This window comes from Carlito syrichta, unplaced genomic scaffold (genome assembly GCF_000164805.1).
Source record: "Carlito syrichta isolate Samal-C Ts95f unplaced genomic scaffold, Tarsius_syrichta-2.0.1 Scaffold309789, whole genome shotgun sequence".
Classification (NCBI taxonomy): Eukaryota; Metazoa; Chordata; class Mammalia; order Primates; family Tarsiidae; genus Carlito; species Carlito syrichta.
Window position 1 is genome coordinate 516,429 of NW_007253885.1, and position 11,476 is coordinate 527,904.

The 11,476-nt window shown below is 35.5% G+C and overlaps 1 pseudogene across 1 annotated transcript; it reads right to left on the reverse strand.

Moving 5' to 3' along the window:
• Positions 1–8,192: 8,192 nt before the first annotated feature.
• On the reverse strand, positions 8,193–8,586 carry LOC103270311 (annotated as a pseudogene). Its single transcript, XR_504956.1, has one exon. The product of XR_504956.1 is annotated as a protein transport protein Sec61 subunit gamma pseudogene (transcript).
• Positions 8,587–11,476: the final 2,890 nt, after the last annotated feature.

Below are 11,476 nucleotides of genomic sequence, written 5' to 3' on the forward strand. Positions count from 1 at the left end.
TTCTAAGTTTCTACTCTTAGCTACACCAAGAATCAATAAACATTTTGTTTGTTCTTAACTCTAGTCAGCTCAGATTTTTAGGAGAGTCTTTGTTCCTTACTCACTTGGACTTTTCTTGGTAGTAGAGAATGTACCAGTTAGAATAAATGACAAAATGTAGGGTGAATTGATTTTAAAATGCTCACTGAAGTGTTTAGTGGCCGAAGAAATGATTTATCAGACTCTGAAATGTAGGAAGAAGTATCTCAGAAGAAAGAAAGCCAATCCCACTAAAGAGATTTTCATTCCACGTACAAATTAATTATTGCCTTGAGCCACGTCAAAGTCTTGAGTTCCAAAGAAAGTGCATATGATTGTGAAGAGTGTGTGTATATTGGTGCTAAGGAATGAAATTGCAAAAGAAAAAGAAAAAAGAAATGAAGGAATTTCTCATGATGCCTATTTTTTTCTTTTTCTAACTGTAGGCCCTTTTGGAGGCATTCTAATGATGGCTTAAACCACAAGGGGCGCATTGAACCTCTGTTAGCACTAGTTAAACTCCCTAAAGAGACACGAGTTTGTCACAATTGGCTGAGAAGACATCAGTGGGGATTAAACATTGAATGTGCCTGCCAACAATAGCTGGCTAACCTGATGCACATAAGTTTGTAGGTAAGGAAAGAAATGTAAGAGTTCATGGGCTTCATATTTTTCTGTGATTTAGGTGTTGATGCCATCTGTCAGGGAAAAAAAGGGCATTGAAGCAGGTGGAAATTTTAAGAAAGAACAAATTTTTAAAATAAGGGTTAAGCTTGATAGAAGAAGAAACCATCTGGGGAAATATAAGAGATTTACTCATAAGCACCTAGGACACAGAAAACACAGGATTCTGTAGATTCCTTAATGCCAACCACCTGGTTGGATGTCTTTTTCTCCATTAGAGATGAATGAGTACTTTAGTAATAGATGTTTGAAGATATGCAGCCGACAGGATAAAAGACAATGGGAATAGAGAGAGTTGATTTGTGACTAGAGGATTATCTATAAGAAATAGTCTCTCAAAGGGCTTAGAAAAAGTGTGGGACATTAGTAATACTTTTTAGAATCTCTTATATATACCCAATAAATATTTGAGTTGCTATCAAAGATGTCATACATTTGGAGGTTTTTTCCCCAAAAAATTTCAAAGTGGGACATTAGAACTAGAACCCAGACAATTGGGATATCTATATATAATATCCTTGAACATTCATGAGTTCATGAGTTTAATGCTATTTGGAAAGGAAGCCGGTAAGGACTGAGAAGGACACTGAATGCATAACTCAAACACCAAATAATAGTTTGTAACTTTGGTGGAATTAGTAATTTCAGACACTCTTTTATGTTTATCTATATTATCCCATTTAATTCTCAGAACATTCCTATAAAGTAGGTTCTATTATTTATTATTACCACACTACAGAAGAGGAGATTGAGACACAGAGATGTTAAGGATTATGCTTAAATTCGCACAGCAAGCAAATGGTAGAGCCTGGACCTGAGAGGCCCAGCTAGGATCCTGTTTAGTGCTGTTGATGCCGCTTCACTTCTTCTCTAACTTGAGTTTACTTCATGAATGTCTCTATATGCTACATGTCATGTCTGAATATCTGTTTTCTCATCTTTAAAATTAGAAAAATCATTTCTATTTTCCTGATCATCTAGTGCTATGTAGCAAATCACCCTAAAACAGTAGCTTAAAATAATAGCTATAATTTATCTCATTCATGAATCTTTTTTTTCCTTAGACTCAGGAAGCAGTCTTTCTCCAGCATTTCCCGTGGTTGTAGTCAGATGATGACTGGAACTGGAGTCATTTCAGTATCTTTATTACTAAATCACTCACATGTCTAGTGTGTAGAATGAAAAGACTTAAACATCTGGGAGCCAGAACAGCTGATGTCTCTTAGTTAACTCTCTGTATTATCTTTCCACATGGGTGTGTGGTCTTCAGGTAGTGGCACTAACATAGCAACTCCAAGGTAACCAGAATTCTTGCACTGTAGCTTAGGGTTTCAAAACCCAAGTGAGAAAGTGTCAGATGGAAGCTGTTGATTCATATAACCTAGCCTGGATAATCCTGTAGTCACTTAATTGCATTTTATTTTTCAGTCAAGTCACTAAGTCCAGTCCATATTCAAGGGAAGGAAAGTTAAACTCCACCTTTTGAGTGTAGTAAGCTAAATAATGCCCCTGCCCCAAAAGATGCCACTTCCTAATCCTTGAGACCTATGAATGTTATTTTGCATGGCAAAAGGGACTTTACAGATATGATTAAGTTAAAGTTCTTGAGTTGGGAAGATTATCTTGGGTAAGCCAGGTGGATTTAATGTAATCACAAAGGTCCTTGTAAGAGAGAGCAGGAGAGTCAGAGTCAGAGGAGATGCAATGATAAAAGCAGAGGTCAGAGTGAGGCCAAACCAAGGCAAGGGAGCCTCTAGAAGCTGGAAAAAGCAAGCAAACAGATTGTCCACCAGAGATTCCAGGAGGTTGGAGCCCGCCCTTGATTTTCAACCCATTGTTGATTTCTGAATTTCAGAACTGTAAAATATTAATTTTTTACCGTTTGAAGACATTTACCTTGTGGTAATCTTTTACAGCAGCAGTAGAATACTATTACAGGAATTGTCAAAGAATCTGTGGGCACATTTTCTTTTCATTATCTTCTTTTACTTGTTCACTAAAAACTCTGTATTATGTAGCTTCCATGTACTAGCATTGAGTTAGATGCTGAGGACAAAAGATAAATTATACATGATTATTTTCCCCAATATGCTTCCAGATAGCATTTATGGAAGGGCTTTGTGGAACTCTAAAGGGCAATATAAATGCAATAGATTGTGAGTCACTTCTGAAGTTTAATATGCAACCCAACCATTCCTTAATTTACTAAATCATAAATCAGAATCAATATTTCAACAGATTGGAATTATGCATACATTATGAGTAAACTGTAAACAAATACGGAAGATAATTTAAAAATTAAATGTCAATAGAATTTGCAATAGACATTTACCATGTCTCAAAGTCAGAAAACCTGTTAGAACAAGTGTGCTGTGGCCAATCTCAGTGCCACAAAGCTGTTAATGAGTCTCTAGTACACTAAGGGGCAGCCCCTAAGGACGAAAGGCAAGAATGGCTTATACTTTTGCTGAACTCTTAACTGAGGCAGCTAACAAGATACCCAACTGTGATTCAGACACATATCCGGTAGAAATTAGATAGAGATTGTTAATTTATTCGTATGGGTCACTGACCTGATTCCATTAGGTGATAACTTATGGTCACCACTGATAGAAGCATGAATATAAACCTGAGACCAAAAAAGAGGAAGGGAAGAACGTCTTGAATAATCTCTTTTACCAGGAAAAGCAATACATAAGCAGTCGTTCAATTGAGATACTTATTTTTGTTATGGTATTTGGTCTTGGAAAACCTAAATATCTTTCTGTACTTGAGGATTACAAAGATCTAAAGCCTGACTAGAATACATAAGCAAGGTCATGAAAATGAAATTGATACAAACCAAACATCTCTTTAGTAACTATATCTACTTTAATTCTTGACGAAAGTTGACTAGATAGAGAAAAGCTAGTTTTGTGGTTAGATGCTAAGAAACAGAATATACTAAGAAAGCTTAAAGGAGTTATGTTCAGTGTCCTGCCTTGGGTACTGGGGGCCTTTTTTTTACAGCACAGCTGCTGGCAGCTGGCCAGCATCTCAGGCAGGCAGCTGGTAGGGGAGGAGTGGACTCTGCCAGCTGGCACTAAAAAATTAAAATTAAAATTAAAGGGGAATAAAAAAAAACCAACCCTGAGGCACACATGCATAACAATCAAGGCTTCCTTTTCTGGTGTTCTCCCTTATTCTTCAGTCCTCAGGGAAGTCTGGCAAGGAAGCAGCTCCTCCCTTCCCATCCCAAAGTCCCCGGGCTGCTCTTCTATGGTTTTGTTTGTTTGTTTGTTTGCTTTGGAGGTTTTTCCGTGTTCATTCATCCAAAACATTTTTCTTGAATCATGGCATGTGCCAAGTAACGTGTTAACGACTGAGGATGAAAATATAAACATTAGTCAATTTGCTGACTTCTAGAAATATGCAAATTAGAAGGACTATGACTGATTTTTTTTTTTTAAAGTCCACAAGTCACAACAGAAATTGGGGTGACCATAGAGCTCATGAAATGTAGAAGACAGCCCAGAATAGATGAAGGAAGGCAATTATGATGCAGAAAAAGAATTAAATCTCTCTCGGCTGTACAAATGGGAATAGCCACTTCAAGAGGAATGAACATGAAATGAACAGGGATGTGAAATAGAAGTTAAATGTTACAGTGTTAGTATACTGTTAGGTTATAGTCCGAGCTGCTATAACAATAGACCAAAAATTGAGAAGCTTTAAAATGTTTTGTATCTCTCTTTCATGATATATTTCAGCAGGATATGTCATAAGGCAATCCTGCCATTCTCAGTATGCAGCTTCTAACTTCTGGATCGGATGTTGCTCTAGCTCTTGCAACCAAGTCTACATTGTAGGAGGGAGGAAATGATAAAATTCTCCCTTCTCTTAAAAGGGGTTCACATGTCCACTCACAGAGTGCTTCAAATGAGGCTGGGGGATGTAATAATTTGCTGAGTAGCCTTGTGCCAAGCTAAAACTTAGGAGCTCAATTAAAAACCAAAAGGATAATTAACATTGGTAGAAAAGTAGCCTTAGTCAGGAATAAATAGCACATCTATATAAACATAGTTCTAACTCGTAGTGCATAATTAGTTTTGTAACATTCTCTGTAAATTACCGCATTCAAGATTTACATTCCCTGGGCTATTACCAGAATGAGAATATGAATCATTTAATGAACAATATATGTTAGAGATAAGTTAGGAACAAGACATTGTAGGAAGTATTGCGGTGATAAAAAAAAATGCATTTAGGTGGACTATAATGAAGATGAAATTTTAAAATGACAAAATATTATTATGGAAAATGAAAAGGAATGAATACACATTAGTAGAGCCTGTAGTGTTGTATGTTGGTCATCAACTTTCTTGACTGATGCATGATACTCACTATAAAATTGACCAAATAGTCATAAACCTTTATTCTGTCAAGTCAAGAAACCTCAACTAAAAATAATTTTGTTCAACCTGCATTTTATCCTATCTCTCAATCTAGCCATCAGATTTTGATCTATGTGAGCCTCAAGGTAATACATTATTGCTCTGAGAGTCACGGTATATTCCATACAGTCACATTTCATGCATAATGAAGATGGCAGTGAACTACAAAGGTTTTTTATCAACTCAAACAGGAATACCAATGCTGTCTGAAGGCAATTTATGGTGTATATTTTAAAAGAATAAAAAAGAAGTTTTTAGTTCAATTCATATGTCTTTAGAGAAAATTATGTTACTTGGAGACATTTTGAAAAGACAAAATTTTCCCTTTAATGGATTTTAAGATTCTTTCCTATTCTGTAAATTTATTTTTCATATATATATGAAAAATAATATACATATGAAAAATAAATTTACAGAATATATATATTATAACATAGTACTGACAATTCAAACAAAAACTCACAAAAAGGGTTTTTGGGTTTTGGGGTAGAGATAATTTCTTTTTAGACATTTGATTGCCTATTGTGTGCAAGGCACTTTGCTAGACACTGGAATACAATATTGGATAAATCATTTATTTTACTTAGGGTAATTTTACTGTAAAGATAATGGAGCCATCAGAAATAGATTAAGAGAGTGTGCTGTTAGAGGTGATGAGAAGCAGTCCACACAAATATAAGATCTAAATGTCAACAAGGGTGGGACTTAAGAACAAGCTGAGAAAAATTTCTAGACTCAAGGAAGCCTTCAGGAACTTAGCAGTATGTGAGGACTTTCACTCTGGTGTCCTGCCCTTAGTGTGAGTCAGGTATATAACAGAAGTCTGGGTTGCTTAAAGGGTTTTGTCTTGTTTTGTTTTTTAGTTGTGATTTTGTTTTCGTTTTTGTTTCTCTACCAATTAACAACTTTCTTCTGATATTCTTAGTTCAGATTGCCAAGAATAGGAATCTGATTCCTGAAAGTTATTTCCTAATTCCTGTTACAAATCACAGGCTCCTGTATTTGGTTATATAAGTAGGTCTGTTCACAAAGTACAGAATTTCATCATTTATAGCAGATAGGCAGTGGGAAATCAAAGATGAATAAGACAAGGTTGTGCTGTTTTAAAGTATATTTGCAAGCTGTTTTAGAATGTAAATTGATAAAATTCTTCCTGAGCAAACATTACCATTATCATTCACATAAGGTTTTATAAAACCCTCTATCATAAACTATTTGATTTACATAGTCACAAAAAAAAAAACCTATGATGTAAGCAAAGGTAATATTCAGAATAGCTAATAACATGTATGGTGTTTACATAGAGCAGTCAGAATGAATGCTCAAAATATCAAAATAAATTGTTGTCATAAGCGACTAGTATAATTAAGCATCACCTAGAGTCTGAATTGTGGCCCTGCATCTAGAGCCAGTCTTTGTTTTATACCCATTTTATGAATGAAATAAAATGAATTTCAAAAGAGGTGCCATAACACCATTGTACTGGAAGTTTTCTGACTCCAAAACGTGAGCAGATTGCGTACTTTCCCTGTGTCTGTACTCTGTTAGCTATTGTGACATATAATATGTTCAAAGACCACTTCTGGGACCTTCCTAACTAGTGGCCATGTTTCTCTTCTATGGTTTCTAAAGTGCTATTTAAGATTTTATCTCTATTGTATTGCCTGTGACATTGACTTTCTATTGCCTTCTTTTCCTTTTCTACAGAGCATATTTTCTGAAAGCAAATCTATTACTTTTTATTCTTTACACTCTATGCAGTGTATATCAGGTAATCAGTAAATGTTTTTAAAAATTTTTGGAGAACAGAGAAATTAGCAAGTGTTTGTGTTGATGGACTTAAACGAGGAAGTAGAGTGTGATAATTATGAGCACCAACTCAAGCCAAGCTGTTTAGATAGAGATATAGACTCTATCACCTCTCGCGGTGTGATCTCAGGCAGATTCCTGATACCCCTTGTGCCCAAGTTTCCTCATATGGAAAATCAGGATGATCAAAGAGTTGTAAAGTTGAAATGCATGTAAAAAGCTTAGCACAGTGCAGGACACATATGCGTTTAAGCACCTGTAATATAGACCATTGTGTCTGTTATACAGTGGAGATATGTATTACCTTGAGAGGTTGTACTCTTAAAGTCAGTGCATGCTACAAATGTGCAAACTGTTTATAAGTAATTTTTAAAATTACCCTTCTAAATATTTTACCCATCCATAATATAAATCGTTTTTGTTCATACAACTCTAAATGAACCTAATGTATAAATACACAATAAATACATTCACTAATATATTTTATGTATTATTATTTAGAATAATCCTACTTAGAAATTTTCGCTTAGAATACTTCAGCAAAATTACCAAGCTTCTACATTTTTCTGTTTGTTGTTGTGCATTTATCTCTAAGCTACAACTAACTTTTCGTTAGGCACTGTTTTCTTTGGCCCCTAATTAGTTCTTCAATAGCTTTCTCCAGGAGGTCTAGGAAACCTATAACTACCTGCTTCCAGCCAGTTTCCCTGAATGTTTTCAAACTTCTCTCTCACAAATATAAGTGTACTGAGACAACTTGAAAATGAGTGTGTTGTGATAATACTCTCCATTTTACTCATAAAGTTGTTCTAGTACAAGACATGTTTGGATTAGCCATGTTGAAAGAATAAGAAGCCAAAAGTGAAGTAGCCAAAGAGCAGCTCTTGTAAGCTTTGTCATGCTTCCTTAGCATTTTATTTTAACTTGCCCTCTAACCATTAACAGAGGACAGAACTGGTTTACCGGGGGTAGTCACTGATGTTTGTTGGGCAACCCCCCAACTACCCATTTACCCAAAGTATTTGTCTTCCTGCCAGAAAGGGCCAAGCTGACCTAATCTATTGTGATCTATGTGACACAGATGACCACCCCGTCATCATGGCAACAGTTCCTATGCTTACCTTCCCTTCTTACTTATATGTCTAACCCAGCCATCTATCTGTAGTCCATGACCATGAAGTCACCTCCTGTGAATGCCTGTCCTGTTCCCACTCCCCAAAATAAGTTTTTTGTTTTTTTGTTTTTGTTTTGACTTTGAAATTATTTTAATTTAGAAATAGAAAACATATTGGAAGAAAAACAAACATAGGCCAACATTACTCCTTGAGCTTCTCAAGCCCTCACTGGTTCACCGATCCTAAGATGCAAATTCTCTTCCAAAACGTATTCAGCCACCAACAATGATGTTATTAATAGGGATATGGATCAATTTCACAAAGAAGCCAATGAATCCCATTATAGCAAATCCTATTGCTGTTGCTATGGCAATCTTCTGGAATTCTTTTCTATCAGGCTTGGTGCATCTTTTAACAAGTCGAATGGAGTCCTTGACAAACTGCCGACTTGGCCCAACAAACTGCATCACCTGATCCATGATTCCCTGACCGGCCGCCGCCTCAGAAGGCAGAGACACGTAGCACGGCGCGGATCGACTCAGCTCGCCAAAACAAGTTTTAAAAGCATTCACAACCTCAAGCATTCGCCACCACATTTTCTTCAGATGCTTGGCCCACTTCTCTCCCTTGAGAAGTGGATTCACCCTCTTTTGCTCTCTTTAATCTACTTTTTAAATCAACTATTTGTCCTAATCTAATTTCTGTGCAATTTTTTGTATCTTACCCATGGCACCAGCCCACTGACTTAATAGATATAAAGGGTGGTTACTAGTTGTAGGCATCAATAAACAGCAGGAAAGTAAATCTTGGAGAGTTTAAATAACTTCCTCAGGGTTACATACCAATATGTATGGAAGTAGTAGTATGGAAACAGGTTATAAACTCATGTCTTGAAGCCTCAGATAATTAAACTTTAAATTAGTGATCTCCAAGGAATTGTACAATATGTGGAAGAAATTTGGAAAGATGGTGAAAAAACTTCTTTATAATTATGCAAGCTTGACAATCAACTCTAGTTTATATGTTGTCATAGTATAGATGTTTGTTCCCTCCAAATACCATGTTGAAATTTGATTCCCAACATTGGAGGTGGGCCCTAATGGAAGGTGTTTGGGTCATGGGGACAGCTCTCTAATGAATGACTTGGTGCCATCCTGCCTGAAATCGGTGAGTTCTCACTCTTGTTTCCATCTAGGCTGGTTGTTAGAAAGAACCTGGCACCTCCTCCTTCCTCTCTCTTGCTTCATCTCTTGTCATGTGATCTCTGTACACTGCTGGCTCCTCTTCACCTTCCACCAAGAGTGGAAGCACTGTAAGTTTCACCAGATGCTCAAGTTTCTCATCAGCTGAATCTTGAACTTAACGAACTGTTTTTCGTTAGAAATTACTAAACTAAGACAAATATGAACACATTTTCATATGGATTCAATAGAAACAAATCTTTCAGAAATGCAGCTACTTGCTAAATTTAGGGAAGAACATTAATTTTGGAGTACTTCCAAGGTTTGTTTCATATCATAGAAAATAATTGTTACTATTGTTCATGTTGATCACAGATTTTTCTCATTTTTAAATTTTTAACATATATATTTATCATGTAAAACGTGATGTTTCGAAATGTACATTGTGGAATGGCTAAATCTAGCTAATCGACAAATGACTGCCTCACATAGTTATCATTTTTGTGGTGAGAATATTTAGCATCCACTCTGCATTTATCTATAGTCACCTTGCCATAGGAATTAATGTTTGAAGTTACTCCTCCCATCCGACTGTAAATATATATGCTGTGACCAACGTCTCCCTAATCTTTCCTCCTCACTAACTACCCCATCCTTTGGTAACCAACATCCTACTCTCTACTTCTATGAATCAATTTTTTTAGAATCTACATACCAGCAAGATTGTGCAAAATTTGTCTTTCTGTACCTGGCTTACATCACCTAACATATGTTCTCCAGGTTCACCTATGCTATCTCAAATGACAGAATTTCCTTATTTATGGCTGAATAGTATTCTATTTTATATATTTTATGTATACATAGCACCTTGGCTTCATCTATTTAATCATTGATAAGCATTTAGGTTGATTTCGTCTTTTGGCTATTGCGAATAATGCTGGAGTGAACACAAAAGTGTAGAATTATCTTTAACTTACAGATTTCATTTCCATTGTTTATATACCCACTAGTAGGATTGCTGGATCATCTGGTGGTTTTATTTTTAATATTTTGAGAAAACTCTATACTGTTTTTCATAATGTCTGTACTAACTTACATTTCCATCAATTGTGTGTATGAGTTCTTTGTCCCACATCCTCGCCAATATTTGTTACTTTTTACCATTTTTAAATAGGTGTGAGATAATATTTCATGGTGATTTTAATTTGACTTTTTCTAATGTTGGTGATATTGAACATTTCTTAACATACCTGTTGGCTATTTGTATGTCTACTTTTGAGAATTGCCTCCTCAAGTTCCTTCACCCATTTTCAAATCAGATATTTTTTTCTTGTGATTGAGTTGAGTTCCTTGCATGTTTTCTATATTAACCCCTTATCATATGCATAGTTTGCAATTATTTTCTCTAATTCTGAAGGTTGTTTCTTAACTCTGTTGATTGTTTTCTTTGGTGCACAGAAGCTTTTTAGTTTGATGTAATCCTATTTGCCTATGTTTACTTTCGTTTCCTATACTTTTGAAGTCCTATCCAAAAAAATTATTACCCACATCAATTTTATGGAAATATACCCGATATTTTCTTCTAGTAATTTCATAGCTTCAGATCTTGCATTTAAGTCCTTAATCCAGTTTGAATAGATTTTTTTATATAGTGATAGATAAGAGTCTAATTTCATTCTCCTGCATGTGGATATCAAATTTTCCCAACACCATTTATTAAAGAGACAGGTCGCAGATTTTAGATACTAAAGTCTGCTTTTTGTAGCTATCCTATTCTGGGAGATTCTATAAGTAGATACAAAAATCTCATATACTTTATTTTCACTTCTAGTAAATTTTTAAGTATATACCTTTTAAAATAGATATTTATTTTACTCTAAGTTACTTTTTATGACTTGTCCTTTCATTACAATTATAGTACCCTTTGAAAATTGTGATATTTAAAATATTTAAAAAATTGATTTTCTCCCTAATTTACCTTTGACAAGACCTGACACAGACCCTCCAAATTCTCATTGCTTGCCTCAAAAAATGTTAGTTGAACTGCTGTTCCCACTGAACAAACTGAATATAACTCTTTTTATCCAGACTCCTGCCAAGCCTCTGACCTTCCTCCAGACTTTTGAACTTTGATATACTTTTAGCCAGAGCTGTCACAGCCCTTCCTGAAACTATGCTGGCCTCAGAACAAAGCATTCTATAATCTACTGTTCTATCACTCCACATTTCCATCTCG